Raw genomic sequence first — 22,714 nt, 5'->3', positions numbered from 1 at the left:
AGATCCGCTGGTCCATGCCTGTCATTTCACAGAATAATTCCATGGTTAAAATACCAAGATAAAGAGCCATCCAATTGCAACATTAACCTTAAATTTAAAAAGCCAGTTGCGACCGATGATCTTTCTGCTATATCTGCGTTTAGCACTAGGTGTTGCTCTACTGCTATTTATAGACCAGCTTTTCTTTGATACGCAGCAGGAATTGAACCTCCTAATTTGAGTTCCATTCTGCAAATGCTGTTTCTAAGATTATGCTCTGCTACTATATTATATGTTATGTTGAACAAGCTTCATTTAAATGACGTAGGTATAGCATACTGAATCTACTGAAACAGCCACTCTGGAAAAAAGTGATCAATACATGCCAGGGAAAGGCTATTCCAAAGCTAACTTTTTCAAATTGTCCTAATTCAAATATTTACTTAAACTCTGTTTTTATATTGTGTGCAATACAAGGGGAATGACATTGTTAGCTGTGTGTTTCCTGGAACTGACCATCTGCTACAAGGCCACAGATAAAGTTTGTTTATAGAAAAACAAAATATGAAAAAAAAGTTTACCACTGTTCTATTTGAGGTTTAATACTCCCACACATACTAAGTGGGAGAAAGGACAACTTTCTAGAATATTTCTTTCTCCGTGACAACAGAGGACAGAAATACTTTAACCCCCTCTAGTGACAGATGAATCATTACATAGATTAGTTCAGTTGTTCAGAGTTGAATGATAATACCACAAGGACAGACAGGTCATGCTTCAAGAAGTTTATAGTTTAGGAAGAGAGCAAATTTTCAATTCACCTGTAAGTTTTAAAGGGTATAAAATTCAGCTGTTGGGCTTCCCTGGTGGCGCAGTGGTTGAGAGTCCGCCTGCCGATGCAGGGGACACGGGTTCGTGCCCCGGTCTGGGAAGATCCCACATGCAGTGGAGCGGCTGGGCCCGTGAGCCATGGCCACTGAGCCTGCGCGTCTGGAGCCTGTGCCCCGCAATGGGAGAGGCCACAACAGTGAGAGGCCCGTGTACCGCAAAAAAAAAAAAAAAAATTCAGCTGTTAAGTGTGACTCTTCAACATCATTACTTGGTTCTTTCAACTTGGGTCAATTTGGTATAAACCTCAGCATAAATGTTCCAAATTCTGCAAGTTACATATGCTATACTTATCTAATCTGAATTTTAAATCTTAGGGATATATGTAACAAAACAATGTCTAGTATATTGTTGCTAAATGTTATTTCTCAGTTTTGATATTTACCAATAACTATTTGTAAGACCAATAATCGGTCAACGATGTTAATAACAGCCCTAGGTTTTTATCAAAAAGGAAAGTGGCAGCCTGAAGCCCAGAGTGGGAGAGTCGTCATCACGCTCTAATCAGAGCTTAGAGCAAAGAGAGAGAGCAACAGTTCATGCAAAGCTAGCTGCTGGGATCCATAGTGTAAATCCTTCAATCTAGTCCTAAAGAGAGGGTTTCTTCTAATTTTTATAGTTTGGGCTTCAGGCTGAAAAAACTGAGTCCTTGGTTGAAATTTGACTTTCTTACAAAATATACTTTTCAGCTCTCTCCCTAGCACAAACGCAGCTCTTCTTTTCTGAGGATTCTGTTTTCTTTACATCCTTTGAGGATAAAACTATACTTTGTGGTTTTTATACCATATTCACTTAGGATATTTAAAAACAGAGTAAACTCTACTTTTTCTCCCAATTCTCTCTTCACAGTGGTTCTCCTTTCCCCACCCCTTACAGCCTCAGTGATAATGTAAAATAGTTTCCACTATTAGTTTTGCACTTCTTCTGTCAGGCTCCATATTAAAGATGGGCAATTTTTCCAAAGTAATAGGTCAAACTCCTGATCCATGTTCTTGTAAACTTGGGGTAGGAAGATGTTTACGTGTTAAGAGAATTATCTATTTTCTCCAAAGGGGAGAGGGGGAAGAATTTCTGAAAGAATCCATTTTGGAAATCAATGTTTAGTGAATGGCAGGACGGAGAGGCCAGTAGGTGCCGAGGAAATTTCTGCCATCTCTAGTCAGACCCACGTCTACATGGACCATTTATAGGTAAGTCTGTGGGTGTGTGCGTAGTGGATAAGAACAGTAAGAGCTATGAAAATACACTTACCATTCACACACACACACAAATTACAAAATGCTTACCCTTCGTTTTTCTTAAGACTAAATTAACCAAAGCTTAAAAAAAAATTCTGCTGTATGGGCTCTTCTAATGTCACCTACTAATCTCTTCCATCCCTTTCAATCCTCCAAGCAGGTTCCATCTGCATGATTCCAAAGAGGTGAACATGGGTCCTGTTCCTGCTTAAAAATTGTTTCCAGCCTAGCTTAACCACCTCTAACGTTCAAGTTCATTCCAAGATTGAGACAAAATCTCTCTATCTAAAGCAAAATAAAAGCTAAATTCCAACCTTTTGGCCTCATTTCATGTTTTATTATTCTACGTTAAATTCCTACCTTTTGGCCTCATTTCATGTTTTATTATTCTATGTTTCCTAATAATACATTTTGTAAATATTGAAATGGGCACACGTGCTGTGTACCAGAGGCAAGGCTATGCACAGTTAACGCAAGTCGCGATCCTCAGAAGAGGTCCATTTCAGGCCACATGCAATTTACATTTTTTCCTCCTTCTTGATATAGCAAAAAGAAAAAAAATCTAGAAAACATTATAGAATCCAATTATATGCATTTTTAGGCCAATGATAAAGCATAGGCTTTTAATGCTCACAGTAGGGACAGAGCTGGCCTGAGCTGCAGCCTGGGGATGTGTAAGCTGACGTACAGCTGTGATATTCACAAATCAGAAAATGTGGGGACCGCATTATTACAAGGTGCTACTAAAAAGCTTATTAAAGTCTAGCATTATTAAAGCCTAGAGATGTTTGCTTAATACCAGCTAAGCTCACACACACTTGAAGAATTCATTTTATGTGTTTTAATAATAATAATAGAAATAAAAATTTCCCCCCAATCTGCTTACTTATTTCTTGTTAATTCTTGGTTAGAGAAGGCAGTAATTATAAAAAAGACATTTCAAAGAGCACGTACATTTGCGTCAAATAAAAGAAGTATTTACAACATAGATTTAATTATGCTTTTTAAAATGTAATTATTTCAGTTAGACAAACCTTGTGCTCTATTTCCTTAAAGGAGAGGTTCGCAACATTTTGGGGGTGCACTTTCAGTGAGCAAAAGCCTTCCTTTTGAATACCCACATCAAAGTAACTTTGGAATGAGCAATCAGTAGTTTCTCCCTGATGTGGTAAATGTGGTGTTTTTAAACAGAGGACACTCTAGCACAGGTGAGTTACCTTTTATCGGCACTTCCTCATGATGAATGATAAAGAAAGATGCTCTTTGAAGTGCATCGGTTTCCTCTTCAGATTTTTTTCAAAATACTTCAAAACACTGAATCCCTGGGCAACACTATTTTCCTGTGACTTTACTCCTGCCTGTAGAATTGTAGGACTCTGCCCCAATTCTGCAGGAGAATGTTTCCTGTCTCCCTCTGGGAGTCTGCTATTCTTGCAGCAGAGGCTCCTCCATTCATTTCCTCCAGCTGCCTCTAGGCGGCCCTGTGCCCTGTGCCTTCATCCAGCAGCTGAGGTGATGCTCCAGCTGCTGCATGTCCTTGGCAGATAGCTGCAGTATGATCTAGTCCATTATCTTTGGACCAGGCCTCTGGCCTTGACTCTCCTTCCTTGTGAGTCTTCTTCCCCAGGGGAGTCCACAGCCTCGTACACATACAGCTGGCCCTGGAACCTCCCTAGGTTTGTCTGAATTTGCAACAGTTTAGGCTGGCCTGGGGGCCCTCAGTTATATAAAGATTGGGGCTCTCACTGTCAGTCACCAACTGCTTGGTGCTTAGCTACAGAAAGATAGGAGGAAAGGGATGGCGGGAGGGTGGGAAGAGGAAGGAAGGAGGTGGGGGGAGGGAGGGAGGAGGAAAGAAGGAAAAGAAGAAAGAAAGAAATTTTAAAAGGATGAAAGAAAAGGACTGGAAATGAAAATTCTAAAAGGTACATGTTTCCTGTCTGTAAGAAGTTTATTATCTACTTGGTTATAATTATTCATAGCTAAATACACTGCAAATTTCATAACAAGATGACTAAATCAGGGCATATCTAGATGCCAGCTTAAAGACTATTTGCAAACAGACAATCGATATCAATCAAGCCAGCCAATAAGCTCCTCTTATAGGACATGTCATTGCAAAAAACAGCTTCTCTGCCTAGGACCAAATCTAAGTTTATGGTTTTAGTAAATGAAAGGAGAAAAACTTTTTCTATCCATCAATCTTTTTTTTTTTTAAGATTTTTTTTTAATGTGGATCATTTTTAAACTCTTTATTGAATTTGTTACAATACCGTTTCTGTTTTATGTTTTGGTTTTTCAGCCCCGAGGCATGTGGGATCTTAGCTCCCTGACCAGGAATTGAACCTGCACCCCTGCATTGGAAGGTGAAGTCTTAACCAATGGACTGCCAGGGAAGTCCCTATCCATCAATCTTAAATTCAACTGTGGCCTGGACTTCAGAAATAAGTTTAGTGCTAACGATTTTTGAAAGTCCTTATGCAATATTTTTTCACCAATACTCTCATAGAGGAGGAAATTGCAAGTTAGGGAAATTGCGTAAAGTATTTAGTCTTTAGCTGATCTAAGTATTGGGTCTGAAGAAGTGTGTGAACTTCAAAGACACCAGCAGTCATAGCATTGCTCACCTGGCACTGAAGAATGTCTCCCAAATTCTCTGGGATGAGGAACATCTCTTCTTCCCCCACCCTCCCCCATTCAATGAAACTGGGCCAATTAGAGCACAAATATACAAGTAAAAAGGGTTGTCATCTAATTAGAGAATGAGGGAATACTGTCTACCTGTTCCACATGTGACATTTTTATTAACACTGCCTAACATCATGGTAGCTTTGGGCCAGGCAGGCAGCACTCTTAGGTCTTACTGAGCTTGCAGTCAGCTGAAGCTCTCAGGTGTGTTACTGTACCAGCTCTTCAGGCATCTCCCATGCCATATATACAGCACTGATTTGTCGAACTGGACACTTATCGCTCCTTAATTTCTTGGTAATGTTCACCCACTCTCCTATTCTACTGAAATCAGTGTGAATCTTGATTCTGATATTTTCCCTCAGTTTCCCTCTGCAAACTTAATAAAGACAAATTTGTTACTGCCATCTACTTTATTTAGATGAAGCTACCTGGAATCCTGCGGCAATCTGCTAAAGGTCTTGTTCCAGGCTGATAATCACACATTACTAGAAACACTTTTGGGGAGTGATTATTCAATCAGTTTTGGTTCCACATAATAAAATAATCAGAAATACCATGTATATGTATTCTCCTAATTTACCAGTAGCTCTAGCCAAATATTACATCAGGCTTGTTTATGATAACTAATTCTGAGGAAACCCTTGCTGGCTCATCTGAACTTCCTCATCTGAGCAAAATAATATTCATGAGTAGTTTTCTGCTTATAAAAGTAATAAGAGGCTCTTTGTAAACAGGGTTTGGTTTTTTTTTTGTTTTTTCTGTTTGTTTGTTTGTTTTGCGGTACGCGGGCCTCTCACTGTTGTGGCCTCTCCCGTTGTGGAGCACAGGCTCAGCGGCCATGGCTCACGGGCCCAGCCGCTCCACGGCATGTGGGATCCTCCCGGTCCGGGACACAAACCCGCGTCCCCTGCATCGGCAGGGGGACTCTCAACCACTGTGCCACCAGGGAAGCCCCCTGTAAACAGGGTTTTAAAATAAATGCATAAAGAAGAAAACAAAGCCATATGAAATCTCACCACCTACCACTGTAAACAGTTTGGTAACTTCCTTTCAGCTTGCTCCTTCCGTGTCCACTCCTCTCTCTCCCTCCTCTCCATGCACATACCTTATTCAATCCCCTCTGACATTCACTCTGTGCCTTCCCATCCCCCAGATCAAGTAACTGGATAATAGTCACCTGGCACTTTAAGAGTATATGGGTACAACAAAACCTGGAAAAAAAAGGGTAAGAGAATTTTGACCTTTAAGATCAAACGCTGCAAGACTAACTCTTAAACAGAAATGTCTGCGTGCATACTTGTAGAGTGATTATTCTTGAAACAGGTCAGAGTAAGTCAAGGACGACTGAGGTGTAGACTTGGACTTACATAGTCAGGAGCAGCCGGAGTTCAAGAGGACATGGCCCCAGCCGCTCATCTGCACCAGGGAGCCACCTGGGTGCCAAGTCAGTGCCCAGGTGTTCTCGCCGATGCCCAGTGGAAACCACCAGTCGGTAGTGGCCAATTGTCTTGCAAGTTATACCCCTCTGTGGCCAAGGCTTTTTCACACGTGACACAGCCCTCTCTCTTCAATGGCCCAAATGATATTGGAGGAACAGGTAACTCAGATTTCATCAGCCCAAAGCCCTATCTGTGTTGAATGAATTTGAGGCCCAAGTAAAACCATTGCCAACTGCCCTCCAAAAAACCCCCTTCAACATGTATACATATATCATCATATACATGTGTATTTATCTATAGCTGTACTGTACACTTACACCTCTATACCTCTGGGTACTTGTCAGCCCAAGGCTCTGCCATTGCAGCTGCCTGGTCTCTGCCACACTGAGGTGCTGCTACCATCCCCACAGCTAGAAATCTACTGAAGCCCTTCTCACCCCCCCCTTCCAAGGCTCCACCGCTGAAGGCCAACCTCCCCACTGTTCTGAGTCCCGGTGCCCTCAGCCCTCCCATCCCTTGGCAGCTCAACATCTGCTCAGACAGCACTGAGCTGGAGCGCTGTTTTGTTCCATACAGTTTTTCCTCCTCGGGTGCACACGAGCTCCGATATCTTACTGTGCTTTATTTTTATACTTTAAAACGTCCAGCGAGGTTAAATACTTTTTCATTTATTTATTTGCCATCTTTAAGTTTCTTTTGCAAACTGACCGTGTAGCTCATTTTTCTGTTTGTCTTCTTTTATGTGCCCCCCAATTACAAGCAAACCCTTTTCTCAAATATTGGGAAATCATCTCTTTAGAGGTCCATTGCCCTGAGGTCACTGAACAGCCTTATTAATTCCTGCATGGAGTAAAAAAAAATATATAGGTCTAACTATGTCTTCCCTTCGCTATCTCTGGAATTCCCACTTCAGTAACCTTTTCATCAAAATTATGAAACCCTAATAAATCTTAGGGTTCTATGTAGCTCAGTTCACACAGTCATTGTTAAAGAATGGCAGTCCAGGGCTTCCCTGGTGGCGCAGTGGTTGAGAGTCCGCCTGCCGATGCAGGGAACACGGGTTCGTGCCCCGGTCCGGGAAGATCCCACATGCCACGGAGCGGCTGGGCCCGTGAGCCATGGCCGCTGAGCCTGCGCGTCCGGAGCCTGTGCTCCGCAACGGGAGAGGCCACAACAGTGAGAGGCCCGCGTACCGCAAAAAAAAAAAAAAAAAAAAAAAAAAAAAAAAAGAATTACAGTCCAACAACAACAAAGAGTAATTTTAGAAGATTTCTGATATTTGTATATCACAAAGACCATAAAAAGGGTTCCAATTCATACCCCCAGCAACACAGAGCTCAAGCCCTTTCGTGCAGCCGCACCGGATCCTCCTCTTGGCTCCGTGCTCTGACACTTTCCCTCTACTCCATTTCCCACACAAGTTTTCTTCCTTTCTCTTCCCCACTGTCTCCTAGATCTTCATTTTGTAGATAGCTTAGCCTCTCTGTCTGAGTCCTCTCTTCTTTTATATCTATCTCTCCTGCCTGGTTCCTTCCCACTCATTTTCCTAATTACAAGTCACAAAGGTGAGGAAGTTGACTAGGCACATTCACACCTTGATCAATTTTGTTCTTGTAACATTTGAAACATTTGACAAAGTCCACTACCATCTGCCAGCAACCACAGGCCTAAGATACCATCAGGAGCAACAGTTTGCACCTGCATGGAAATAACTCTACATAAGAGAGCTATTAACACTTCAAGCTAATTAACTCCAACCCTGCCATCTCTCCTGTACCCTTGGCCAGCTCCCCAACTGCAAATGTACTGGTTATTCATACTCTGGTGTGCTGTGTTTTATCTTTTTTGCCTCATTAGCTCCAACACTAAACCTACCTCTGGGGCCTTCTTATGGTGCTCTGTTGCCCTCTAAACAAACTTCTCATCCTGAAATACTCACAGAACAATATCATGTGTCTTGCACTCCTGTAATGCTACTCTATTCAGTGCAGCCTGATGGAAGGAGGCCACTGTGGGATTGGGGAACCATGTTCACATAATAAAAACTTATCCCTCTTTTTGACAACTCTTTGAAATGATTTCATCTGCAGTTTGAAAATGTTTGTGGCCCTCCTGTTTATGAGTATGGATTACATGCAAAAGTTACAAGGTTAAAAATAAAAGGCAGCCCTTAATAAATATTTGTTAAACTAGTAGAAATATTATTTGTATGGGCCAGTTGCAGATATTCTAAAATGGTTAAGAGGAATTAGTGGACTTAGATGGGACCCAAATCTATAATATCAAGTACAATCAGTATGCCAAAGTATACTTTCTTTGTTGAGTTACATTTTCTTTCTTGCTGAAAACTTGGATATCAGTTTTTATTTTCCAGTATTCTGGTGATTTTCATCTTCTCCATGACTCTGCAAATGTTACCAAGCACAGATTCTGCAATTGCATCTACAATGTTTTTAGTGAACTGGAATGTCAAGCATCTGTGTTTAGAATCCAAAACTTAGGAGGAGCTAAGAGTTCTCTTCCTATCTGATTCTTCACTTATCTTAGCCTTAACCCTTGTGGTTGTTCTCAATTTTTTAGCTTGAAAGTTACTCCCTTAGATAAAGACAGGCTAAAATGGAAATTAAATACTTCTGCTTTCTTTTTGCATCTCTACTGGCTTCATCTCTTCTTCCTCCTATTTCTTGTTCCAACCATTGCTTTATAAGATAGTCTTTCTTTTTTTTTGGCTGCGTTGGGTCTTCGTTGCTGTGCACAGACTTTCTCTAGTTGCGGCGAGCGGGGGCTACCCTTCGTTGCAGTGTGCGCGGGCTTCTCATTGCGGTGGCTTCTCTTGTTGTGGAGCATAAGCTCTAGGCACGTGGGCTTCAGTAGTTGCAGCATGCAGGCTCAGTAGTTGCAGTGCGTGGGCTCAGTGGTTGTGGCTTGTGGGCTCTAGAGTGCAGGCTCAGTTGTTGTGGCACACGGGCTTAGTTGCTCTGTGGCATGTGGGATCTTCCCAGACCAGGGATCGAACCTGTGTCCCCTGCATTGGCAGGAGGATTCTTAAACACTGCATCACCAGGGAAGTCCCTATAAAATAGCCTTTTAAGGTTGAACTTAGTATTTGTCATGAGTCTCCACTTAATCAGGGCTTGAGCCCTTTTAACAAAATTCTTCCTCTTTTGGTTTTGGTTCCCTCTTTCTATCTTTTCTATCTATGCTTTAGAGGGCTAGGAAACTCCAGGAACATTCCTTGAAGAGTCTCTTGTTATGCAATCATGTCAAAATTTCTCTAAATATTTTTTGAAATCTGCTTTTCTAATGTTTAGAGTTTGTGTGTGAGTAGGCTCAGGGTTCTCATTTTTGGCTACTGTAAATGCTAAGAAAAAAGTAGACAATTTCTGATCTCAAATCAACAACATAACTTTAAAATCTAAGGAAATAGTAAATAACAAAATAAACCCAAAGCCAGCAGAAGGAGAGAAATGAAGATTAGAGCAGAGATAAGTGAAATAGAGAATAAAAGAACAATAGATAAAATCAATGAAACTAATTGTTGCTTCTTTGAAAAGATCAACAAAATTGACAAAACTTTAGCTGGATTAAGAAAAAAAGAGGAAGACTCAAATTACCTAATTAGAGATGCAAGTGGGGACATTACTATTGATTCTACAGAGATAAGAGAGCACTAAGAACAATTGCATGTCAAAAAATTGGATAACCTAGATGAAGTGGACAAATTCCTAGAAACACAAAACCTACCAAGACTAAATCACGAAGAAATAGAAAATCTGAATAGACCCAAGACTAATAAGGAGATTGAATCAGTAATCAAAAATCTCCCCAAAAAGAAAAGTCCTGGACCTGATGGCTTCACTGGTGAATTCTACCAAACATTTAAAGAAGAGCTAATACCAATCCTTCCCAAACTTTTCCAAAAAACTGAAGAAGAAACACTTCCTAACTCATTCTATGAGGCCAGCATAAATCTGATACCAAAGCCAGACAAAGGCATTACAAGAAAAGGAAACTACAGACCAATATCCCATATGAACATTTATGCAAAAATCTTTAACAAAATACTAGCAAACAGAATTCAATAGCATATTAAAAGGATTATACACCATGACCAAGTGGGATTTATTCCTGGAATGCAAGGATTGTTCAACATATGAAAATCGATCAATGTAATACACTACATCAATAAAATAAGGGAAAAACCCAACTTAATCATCTCAACTGATGCAGAAAAACATTTGACATAATTCGACACCCTTTCATCATAAAAACACAACAACATAGGAATAGACGGAAACTACCTCAACAAAAGAAAAACTATACACTTGACTCTTGAACAGCAAGGGGGTTAGGGGCACCAACCCCCTGCACAGTTGAAAATCTGTGCATAACTTTACAGTCGACCCTCGGCATCCGCAGTTCTGTACACATGGATTCAACCAACTGTGAATCGTGTAGTATCATAGTATGTATTTATTGGGAAAAAATGTGTGTATAAGTGGACCCACACAGTTCAAACCCATGTTGTTCAAGTGTCAGCTGTATATGAAAAGCTATGTTTCATATGTGAAACAGCAAACATCATACACAATGGTGAAAGACTGAAAGCTTTTCCTCTAAGATTAGGAACAAGGCAAGGATGCCCACTTTCACCACTTCTATTTAACATAGTACTGGAAATTTTAGCCAGAGCAATTGGATAAGAAAAAGAAATAAAACGCATACAAGTTGGAAAGGAAGAAGTAAAATTATCTCTGTTTGCAGATGATATAATCTTATGTGTAGAAAACCCTAAAGACTCCACAAAATAGTTGTTAGAACTAATAAGTGTATTTACCAAAGTTATAGGGTACAAAGTCAACACACAAAAATAAATTGCATTTCCCATCAGCAGCAACATGGATTGACCTGGAAATTATCATACTAAGAAGTAAGTCAGAGAGAGAAAGACAAATATCATATGATATCACTTATATGACGAATCTAAAAAAAATGATACAAATGAACTTATTTACAAAACAGAAACAGACTCACAGACATAGAAAACAAACTTATGGTTCCCAAAGGGGAAAGGTGGGGTGGGAGGAGGGATAAATTGGGAATTTGGGATTGACATATACATACTACTATATTTAAAATAGATAACCAACAAGGACTTGCTGTATAGGTCCTTTTGCTCGATATTCTGTAATAACAATGGGAAAAGAGTTTGATAAAGAATAGACATATGCATATATATAACTGAATCACTTTGCTGTACACCTGAAACTAACACAACATTTTAAATCAACTATAGCACAATATAAAACAAAAATTAAAAAAAATAAAGTGTACCTTTTTAGCATAAAAAATAAGCTGCATTTCTATACATGAACAATGTCAAAAGAAAATTAAGAAAACAATTCCACATACAATAACATCAAAAATAATAAAATACTTAGTAATTAGCTTATCCAAGGAGGTGAGAGATATGTGCAGTGAAAACTATTAAACGTTGCTGATGGGAATTCTTTGGTGGTCCAGTGGTTAAGACTCAGCACTCTCACTGCTGTGGCCCAGGTTCAATCCCTGTTCAGGGAACTAAAGATCCTGTGAGCTACAAAGCATGGCCAAAAAAAAAAATTATAAAAAAAGTTGCTGAAAAAAATTAAAGAAGACATAAATAAATGGAAAGACATCCCATGTTCATGGATTAGAAGACTTAACATTATTAAAATGTCAATACTACCCAATGTGATTCAATGCAATCTCTATCAAAATCCCAATAATGGGGCTTCCCTGGTGGCGCAGTGGTTGGGAGTCCGCCTGCCGATGCAGGGGACATGGGTTCGTGCCCTGGTCCGGGAGCGTCCCGCATGCTGTGGAGCGGCTGGGCCCGTGGGCCATGGCCACTGGGCCTGCACGTCCGGAGCCTGTGCTCCGCAATGGGAGAGGCCATGGCAGTGAGAGGCCCGCATACTGAAAAAAAAAAAAAAAATCCCAATAATGATTTTTTTCCAGAAATAGAAGAACCAATCCTAAAATTCATATGGAATCTCAAGGGACCCTAAACAGCCAAAACAATACTGAAAGAGAAGAACAAAACTGGAGGACTCACGCTTCCTGATTTCAAAGCTTACTATTAAGAGCTACAATAACCAAAATCAAGCGTGGTATTGGCACACAGATAGACATATGCACCAATGGAATAGAATGGACAGTCCAGAAATAAACCTTACATATATGGTCAAATGAGTTTTGAAAAGGATGCCAAGACCATTTAATGGGGAAAGGACAATCTCTTCAAAAAACGGTGCTGGGACAACTGGATATCCACATGCTAAAGAATGAAGTTGGACCCTTATGTAACATCATAAACAAAAATGAATTCAAAGTGGATCAAGGACCTAATTTATGACCTAAAACAATGAAACTCTTGGGAGGGCTCCCCTGGTGGTGCCGTGGGTTAAGAATCCACCTGCCAATGCAGGGGAAACGGGTTTGAGTCCTGGTCCAGGAAGGTCCCACATGCCGCGGAGCAAGTAAGCCTGTGCGCCACAACTACTGAGCCTGCACTCTAGAGCCTGCGAGCCACAACTACTAAGCCCACGTGCCACAACTACTGAAGCCTGTGTGCTTAGGGCCCGTGCTCCGCAACAAGAGAGTCCACTGCAGTGAGAGGCCTGTGCACCACAATGAAGAGTAGCCCCTGCTCACCGCAACTAGAGAAAGCTCGCGTGTAGCAAAGAAGACCCAATGCAGCCAAAAATAAATAAATAAAAAATAAATTAAAGTATAGAATCTTAAAAAAAAAAAGAAACTCTTGGGAGAATAAATAAGACAAAATCTTCATAATATAGGATTTGGCAATGATTTCTTAGATATAACACTAAAGGCGCAGGTAACAAATGAAAAAGTAGACAAATTGGACTTCCTGAAAATTAAAAAAAAAATAATGCATTGAAAGACACTATCCACAGAGTAAAAAGGCAACCCACAGAATGGGAGAAATTATTTGCAAATTATATATTTGATCAGGGAATAATATCCAGACTATAGAGAGGACTTCTAAAACTCCACAACAACAACAACAAACAACAAACCCAATTCAAACATAAACAAAGAACTTCAACAAACATTTCTCCAAAGAAGATATGCAAATGGCCAATAAGCACATGGAAAGATGCTCAACATCACTAATCATTAGGAAAATGCAAAACAAAACTACAACCAGATAGCAACCCACAACCATTAGGATGGCTACTTTCGAAAAAACAGAAAATAACAAGTGTTGGTGAGGATGTGGAGGGACTGAAACCCTGTGCACTGTTGGTGGGAATGTAAAATAGAATAGCCAATGTGGAAAACATTATGATTTCCTCAAAAAATTAAAAACAGAATTATCATATGATCTAGAAATTCCACTTCTGAGTATATACCCAAGAGAATTGGAAAAAGGGTCTCAAAGAGATATTTGTACAGCCATGTTCATAGCAGCATTATTAAAATGTGGAGCAATCCAAGGGTTCATTGACTGATGAATGGATAAGCAAAATGTGGTATTTACATATAGTGGAATATTATTCCATCTTAAATAGGAAGGAAATTCTGCAATATGCCACAATATGGATGAACCTAGAGAACATTATGCTAAGTGAAATAAGCCAAACACAAAAAGACGAAATGCGGTGTGATTCCACTTACATAAAGTACGTAGAGCAGTCAAAAATCGTAAAGTCGGAAAATGAAATGGTGGTTGCCAGAGGCTGGGGGAAGGAAAGAAAGGAGAGTTATTGTTTAATAGGTGTAGATTTTCAGGTTTGCAAGATGAAAAGAGTTATTTGTATGGATGGGGGTGGTGGTTGCACAACCACATGAATGTATTTAATGCCACTGAACTGTACACTTAAAAACAGTTAAGATGGTAAATTTGATGTTACATGTATTTCATATTTAAAAAATTGAAAAAAATAGACACTAGACATTTTCTGTCAAGATTTTCCTCATTCCTATGTTACCAACCAGCTCCTGTGGGTCAAAATTAAATCCTGAATAGCAGATCTCTTTTATCGCAAAGAAATTGTGAAAGTTTGTTTTCCTGTCACAGCTGACGGAACTGTGGCCCACAAGCAAGGCAGAATGGCGACATCCTTTTACCAGAACAAGAACTGCAGTGATGTCGCCATTCTGTCTTGCCTGTGGGCCACAGTTCCATCATCTGTGACAGGAAAACCCTACGCCATCTATATGCTTTATTCCTAAAACAATTGTCACTTTTTAAATCTTTGTCTTCTTTTTTCCTCATCCCCTCCTTTTGGCTCATCTACTTCCTACAAGTGTATGATTTCTCAATTTAGAAAACTGAAGATTTAGCCTTTCTATTCCTCTATTTCTTTGAACATATTTTAACTCGTTCATTTTGTCTTCAATGTGTATATACAAAATTTTGGTGATACACATGTAATTTGTGTAAAACTATAAAATTACATTGCTTACTATTCATATGCAATAATTGGTCTACAGTTAGCTAAATTGCATGAAAACAATACCCAAAAGGGATAAAAAAGAAAGTAACATATTCCTCATTTACAGCTATTGAACCTCAACTGCGTTTCAATATTCATTACAAAAGTCAATCTTTCTTGGGACTTCCCTGGTGGTCCAGTGGGTGAGACTCCGCACTCCCAATGCAGGTGGCCTGGGTTCGATCCATGGTCAGGGAACTAGATCCTGCATGCATGCCGCAACTAAGAGTCTGCATGCTGCAACTAAGAAGCCTGCATGCTGCAACTAAGAAGTCTGCAAAAAAAGATCCCACGTGCTGCAACGAAGATCTCGCATGCCACAACTAAGACCTGAAGCAGCCAAAATAAATAAATATTAAAAAAACAAAAAAAAATCGATCTTTCATAAGTGCTAGCCTAACAGATTTGTTAAGTTCTGGATTTGTAAATAAAGTTATGAGAAAAGATTCCTTAGTTTGTGTATGTCATATATATATGTATATTTAAATATTTATTTATTTGGCTGCGTTGGGTCTTAGCTGTGGCATGCAGGATCTTTCCTAGCAGCGTGTGGGCTTCTCTCTAGTTGTGGTGCACGGGGTCCAGAACCCACGGGCTTAGTTGTCACCCCCCATCCCTCATGTGGGATCTTAGCTCCCTAACCAGGGATCGAACCCGTGTCCCCTGCATTGGAAGGTGGATTCTTAACCACCGGACCACCAGGGAAGTTCCTGTATATGTTATATATTAATCAATATATTTTCATAGGGTTCAAGTCTGTAGAAATCATTTTATAGTGACCAACCAAAAGAATAATGTAAGACACACTCTGATTAGGATTTATTTCTGTTTAGTGCCTGCAAATCAGAATTTCTAAGAGCAAATTGTTTTGGGCTAAATATATTTATATTTTTAATTTAATTAAAAAAATTTTTATTGAAATCTAATTGATTTACTCTAAGAGCAAATATTAAACTGTACAACTCAGAGGAAATAACTACTCTTACAATTCCCTGCAAAGCAGGGAGAAAATATTACATTTTTATTTATTTTTATTTTTAAAAATAAGAAGGGAGTTAAGTCTTAATAAAGTATTTTGGTAGACACAGGCATCCTTCCTCAAGTTTTTCTTGTGTGGAAATAATGTGAGGAAAAAAATATGGCAACCAAATGTCAGCAAATAATTGTGGAAGATGCATAAATCATATTGTGGAAGAATTGAAGAAACAAGTGTTAGAACAAGTTTTCAGCACGGGAGCCTTTCTATACAGTTGGAGGAAAGAATGAATATTTCTACAGTGTCTGGGCTTATGTTGGATTCTGCTTTAATTAAATACTAGAAGTAATTTTCCTGTTTCACTTCAGCAGTGGCAATCAGCAGAGGTTATACTGTCCCACTGGAACATTTTGGAAATGGGGTGTATTCTTGACCAACACAGTGACTGGGGGGCACTTACGGGCATTTAGTGAGTGGAGGCCAGCGATGCTAGAGATCTGTTATTCATGGAATGGTCTTGTACACTGAACAATTGTCCCTGATCCCACACAACCTCCAAAGGTCTTATTGGACACTCATGTAAGTAAAAAACTCTGCTGAGTATCTGAGCCTAGAACCAACTCTGTTTTACGTAGAAGTTCATAATATTGTTTGTATATTTTTCATATAGACTGCATTTTTGGAGAATGTAACTAGTGTACATTGAGGGAAAATTGTTCTTTGGAACTTTGCTAAGAGTTGTTCACAAACAATTCTTGTTCATTCAACAATCACGAACAGATTGTTCATAACTCACTTGGCAGCAAAACCTGACCTGAATTGATTTGAAGGTATCTGGAAAATTAAGTCACTGGTGGCAACACCTTTAACAGCTGACAATTTAACTGTCACATTCAAATATCAGTATAAAGAAATGTGTTGACCCTCTCTACTCAGTGTCCAGCTTTAGGTAGACCAGCAGCTTCAGAATCACAAGCTTGCTAGAAATGCCCACTCCAGACATGTGAAATCAGAATCCACATTTTAACACAAGCCACAGGTGACTTGTGTGCACACTGAAATTTGAGAAACAATGATGTAGACAATACTTAGGTGGAAATTTGTCTTTTAAAAGACCTATATTCATTATAGGGAATAAAAACATCTATCCCTCTTATTATGTCTTCCAGTATGGTTTGTTTGAGAATTTTACATGTTGAGAGATACTCTACTCTTTTATAATTTACTTTCTCTTATTTCTCCTTTATTTTCAATACATATTTGTATTTTGTGAAATTATGAATTAATTCCACTTCAAGATAATAAAGAGGATGTTACAACAATAAAAAGGATGTGTTGCTCTTATAGGGCTGAAAGCTACCGAATAAAGCAAAGATGTACTGAAGGACAAAATATATTATCAGCATATATGAATTCCATAACAAAAACAATGTTTTATGGAAAAATTGTGACAATGTCACCACTGATGGAAGAGTTGCTTTGGCTGGAATAAAATTTGGATTCTGGGATAAAAATGCAGACAGCTTTAAAATAAATTTATTCATTGCATCATTCAGAGGCAAGAAGTTCTTGCAGCTAATAAGGTGAAGCTAAAAGTGTGCAAATTGCTATAAATATAGATACTATATCTACTGACATAGATAATGGTATAAAAATAAGACCTTTGACTATAGCAAACTATTCACTGTTCTTAGTAGAGATGATGAGTAATGATGTAAACATTTTGTATCGCAGACAAGGTTACTGGTTTTATCATGGCTGAGTACGTTAAAGGAGTGACACACTTTATTTTCCAAAAACATTAGTGTTTCACACTCTGTCTTTTCTATAACAAGTGTCTATCAATTCTGTGACAGTAAAACAGAATTTAAAATTAATACTGTCTTCATAATAGAAGTGTCACTTTAATAACAAGTGGGAGAGTTTCTGCTTTTGAAGGAAACTCGGGCCATGGTGAAGGGCATAATGACAGCAGACCTTTGGAAGTGCTTCCTTCGTAACTGATTGACTTTGGAAAATATGTGTCATCTATAAAAATTCTCATATCTGTCCCCCTTAAAAAGCTTGGAAATAGAGATTTTTTATTCAATTAAAAAATCTTCCCCAAAATGACTTTCAAATGGGTTTTGAATCTATTTGCTAAATACAGTTGTTAAAAACATAAAAATACAATGAATCTGATTAGTTGGCAAAAAAAACCATTGTGCTCTAAGATATTGAATGAATTGGGAGGGGGTAGGGAAAAGGGTTTTAAAGTGTTCTTTGTTGTCTCCAGGGTCTACTCCATTCTGTTTTAATTCAGGTCTGTGATGCCCTATCCAAAATTCTAAAATCCAAAAAGTTCTGAAAACCAAGTGTTCTTCCGAACTCACTGCACAGGAAAATCGGACCTGAATTGATTCGAGGCTATTTACAGTTTTTATTTTTCCATCCAGTGTGTCTATTCATGTCTTTTGCTGCAGAAATATGAGGGTATTTAATTATGGGGTGCTGCCCCAAGCCTCACTGGGGCTATTATATATGATTATAATATAACATAATTATATAATATATAATTCTCCAAAATTCATAAAATTCTGAATATCCTAAATTCATCTGGTCCTAAGGGTTTTGGAGCTTGTGGACATGTGCGTGTGCGGTGGTGAATATAAGATGAGTAAAGAATTGAAAAGTATTTTTGATGATATGTCGGGGTCTTTTTCATTGTAAGGTTAAGGACTGATAATTCTGAAATTTGATCCCTGAATTTTTGTTGTTAAAAGGATAATGAAGTCACATCTTTGGGCAGAGGGTCTATAATTCAAAGTGAGCATGTAAGTCAAATAGATTGTCCCACTAAAGAAATAATATATGTATGTATATATGTGTGTGTGTGTAAAATATATATTTTTTCTTTTTTTTCCACTTTGTTCTTGCAGAGGGTTCTGCATCCTGGAAACACCCAGAGCTCAACTGAAGCTGCGAGCTGAGAGGTTTCTGAGAGATGCTTTTGCTGTATCTGGGTGTGAGGGTAGGACAGTCTCTACAGGCTTACAAACTAGACTAAGGCATGAATTTTTTTTTTTTTTTTTTGCCGTATGCGGGCCTCTCACTGCCGTGGCCCCTCCTACTGCGGAGCACAGGCTCCGGACGCGCAGGCTCAGCGGCCATGGCTCACGGGCCCAGCCGCACGGGCCCAGCCGCACGGGCCCAGCCGCCCCGTGTCATGTGGGATCCTCCCAGACCGGGCCACGAACCCGCATCCCCTGCATCAGCAGGCGGACTCTCAACCACTGCGCCACCAGGGAAGCCCTAAGGCATGAATTTGAAAGTGCACCTTTAGTGCGACAGATTATACAAGTGTGAAAACCTACATCAGCAACAATTTAGTGTGAATGTCCATATGATTACATTTCTACTGGAAAATAAAAAGTGATGCAGGCAAATGATAATGTTTTCCAAACCCCTTAGCTGTTAGCAAATGTTTGCCAAGAAAACACTTCCATAATTCTCTGGAGGTTCTAAAAGATTAGAAGGCACACAGGCAGGGACCCAAGTGGCTCTCATCCTGGGAAGTTTTGCCACTCTATTATCATTAAAGAAACCTTTTATAATATGTCCTTCTATTTCTATTCTTTTATTCTAAGTAAAAACATTTGCTGGTATAACAAACATAAATTTCTAAATCTAAACTGAACTAAGAAAGTGTAAAACCAAACAAATGTTTGTAGAAACATTTAAATTGGAAAATGCAAAGAATGCTAATGTGTAATAGAGTCTGAAGCTAGATGCTTTTGAGACTATAGGTACAATATCTGATTTCAACCAGCACTGAACTTATGATGTGAAAAGCTGGATTTGTTGCATGTTTATTTGGGCAAAGGCTGAGTCAAAACTTGATGGGAAAGAAATCTGTCTTTAATTTTGAAATGGGAATATGTATGGTGTAGGAACTGGTCTAAAGGGTGGTAGAACTGAGTTCCACAGGGCAAAACTGCAATAAATCAAACTTACATTTCATAAACAAATAGGGCATTTGCCCAAGTGAAGATAAAAAATGCAACAGTACAGAGAACTCTACTCAATATTCTGTAATAACCTGTATGGGTAAATAATATGAAAAAGAATGAATATATTAATAACTGAATCACTTTTCTGTACACCTGACACTAACACAACATTGGAAATCAACTATACTGTAATAAAATTTTGTAAAAAATAAAATAAACTGAAAAAAATGCAGCAATAATGCTACTAATTGGACACCACTGATGCCTTCACTAATTCATCTCCCCAGGAATTTTGTATGGTCAGGGAATAACTAATGCCCTTGTTGAGTAAGGCTCCTCCTTAATATTTGGTTTTCCTTCCTTGGTTTTCCTGAATATTGGTTTCTTTCCTATCTACACCAAGATGCAGAATCTGATCCCTTCCAACACCTCCATGACTCTCACTCCAGTCCATCCTTCCTTGGACTGCTCCTTGGTCTTCATGCTTCTATCCTCACCCCCACGCAGTCTAGTCTCCAGATGGCAGTAAGTGTGCTCCTTCTAAAACAAAAGTCGCACTGTGTCCCTCTTCCACCTCAAGATTTTCGTATCAATCAACATTAAATTCCACATATACACACTACTATATATAAAATAGATAAGCAACAAGGACCTACTGTATAGCACAGGGAACTCTACTTAGTACTCTGTAATGGCCTATATGAGAAAAGAATCTGAAAAAGAATATATATATATATATATCTGAATATATGTAGAATATATATATGCATCACCTGAAACTAACATGACATTGTAAATCAACTATATTCCAATAAAGTGAAACACGAAACATTCAATTCAAACCCCTTCCTCTTAGGAACTTGCACCCTGCCACCCCTCTGACTCCATTTTCTATCATTTTTCTCCCTGCTCACGCCACTCAATTCACCTTTGCCTCCTTACTCTTCCCTGGAAAATATCAAATATATTTCTACTTCATGGCCTTTGTACAACCATGAGGTTGATGCTCTTCCTCCAGACATCTGCAAGATTTGCTTCTTTTCTTCTGCTCTGGTGTCACCTTATCAGAGAAGCCTGATAAGGCTTTTCTCTGTCAGCTTCCCTCAACCTCATTCTGGAAGCCCTTGTCTTTTCCTTTACCCTGGTTTATATTTCTTCATAGTACCTTTCATCTCCTACATATTTCAGTCTGTCCTCCTACAGAAAAGCAGACGCTTCATTTGTCTTATTCAGGTAGTACCTTCTTTTAAACTTAACATTATAAAAACCCACTATGTTGCAGCTACTAAAACAGTACCTGCAACATAGTGGTTTTTTATAATGTATGAATGAATGAAACTTTATACTTGATGTTAAGTTTAAAAGTTAAAAATACATAGATATGTTTGTATAAAACATGTTAGCTTTGAAAAACATGTTTTTCTTTATTATGGAGTCACAAAGCAATACTTCCTTGATATCATTTTTTTACTGTGCAATTTATGGATTTGGGGGGAACTGATTACAGTTGCTTTTATAGTTACTTGAATACAATTGTAGCAACCAACTGACATACAATTGTATCATGCTAAACAAATATTCACTCTTTTAAATGATTTTGCATGTTTTCTCATTTAATAATCATGCTACTTTTATAAATGTACAAATCCATGAAAATGAATACAATTTTAAAAGATACATAAACATTGAAGATATAAAGATATTTTAAACAAGGTTTTAGACTTACCTACTGACAGTTAGGGCAGTTGGATCCTTTTGGGTCTTTGGATATGAAAACACTTCAAAGGGACTGGCTAAAGGTAACTGAGAAGATTACCTCTGATGTTTCAGCTCCAGTTGTAGGCATCAGTGAGGCCCCTTTTTAAAGAGTCACATGGTAGACAGCCCACAAACTGAGTGCTGTTGGGAGAAATCATGAAATGGATGAATGGTCCGCAGGAAGCTAAAATGAATATCGAGAGTTACAATGTTTCTGTACACCTTAGCAATATCCACTCTGTTCCTCGTTCTCTCTTGAGAGTCCTGGTCCTAACCACTGTCACTTTTTTTTTTTTTAAGCCTTGATAATCACATTATTCTCATCTTTCATTCCATCAGTGTTATGATGGCTAAAATGATTTACGTCAGCAGGTGACTGAGGATAAAATATCCTGCTTCATACTCTGAGTTTCCAGAGTAGCATGTGTACTGTGATTAGTTAATTAGGATTCATAACGAATAAATGAAGTGCTAATCAGGGGACTGTTAGGTGGATGGAATGATATAGAAGTCACACAAGTTATGTTAGTGAGGGTTATCAAGAGACAAGCAATGGATGCAGACTCTTGCTATCTGAAGGAAAAGGGCCCCAGGGGCTCAAAGACTCAAGGCAAGGCTGGGAGGCAAGACTGGAACCAACAGTGACAAAGGAAGTGCCATAAGGTTAAAAACAAACAAATCAGGAAGTGGGGAATCGTCTCTGACTGGGCCACCCTGGTCAGGGTAAAGCTGCTGCTGAAGCTGCTACTGCCTCTGTCCAGTGAGCCCAGCCCCAGACACTACCCACTCTCTCATTCCTTGGGATTCAGTCCACCTGACCTACAGCATAAATGAACTGGTGGTGGGAATAGAGAGGAAGGATCTGCCTTTTGTCTTGGAGATTGCTGCCTCAAATTATCCTTTTGCTGAGACTATACACATTTGGGTAGAGATAATTCTCTATAAGAAAATGGAATTATTAGAAGAGATGACGGATGCTGGGTATCCAAAAATGACCTAGATGATCTGGACAGCAGCGTACATATAAAATATACCACAAGATAAAATCTGGGGGAGGACACTGGTATGTAAATTTTATTTATTCTACAGATAATACATATATAAATAATGTTTCTATTAAAAGCATTAATGTAAATTAACAAGAGCAGCAATAATATCACATAGGAAAAAACAGGCAATAGATATGAATAGATCATTCTCAGTAAATTGTACAAATAATAAACATGAAAAAAGTTTTCATCGTTATTGATTA

General features: G+C 38.8%; 1 protein-coding gene across 2 annotated transcripts in view; it reads right to left on the bottom strand.

The window, feature by feature from the left end:
- Positions 1–22,714, bottom strand: part of TMEM212 (transmembrane protein 212) — a 55,063-nt gene extending 32,349 nt beyond the window's left edge. For both annotated transcript variants that reach the window (XM_019946308.3, XM_004319396.4), the window contains exon 1: positions 1–22,714. This exon is cut by the window's left edge and continues 9,113 nt beyond it. The gene's annotated coding sequence lies outside the window, so the exon portion shown is untranslated.

This window comes from Tursiops truncatus, chromosome 4, assembly GCF_011762595.2.
Source record: "Tursiops truncatus isolate mTurTru1 chromosome 4, mTurTru1.mat.Y, whole genome shotgun sequence".
Classification (NCBI taxonomy): Eukaryota; Metazoa; Chordata; class Mammalia; order Artiodactyla; family Delphinidae; genus Tursiops; species Tursiops truncatus.
Note: the sequence above shows the minus strand (reverse complement) of the source record. Positions and strands in the feature narration are given on the sequence as shown.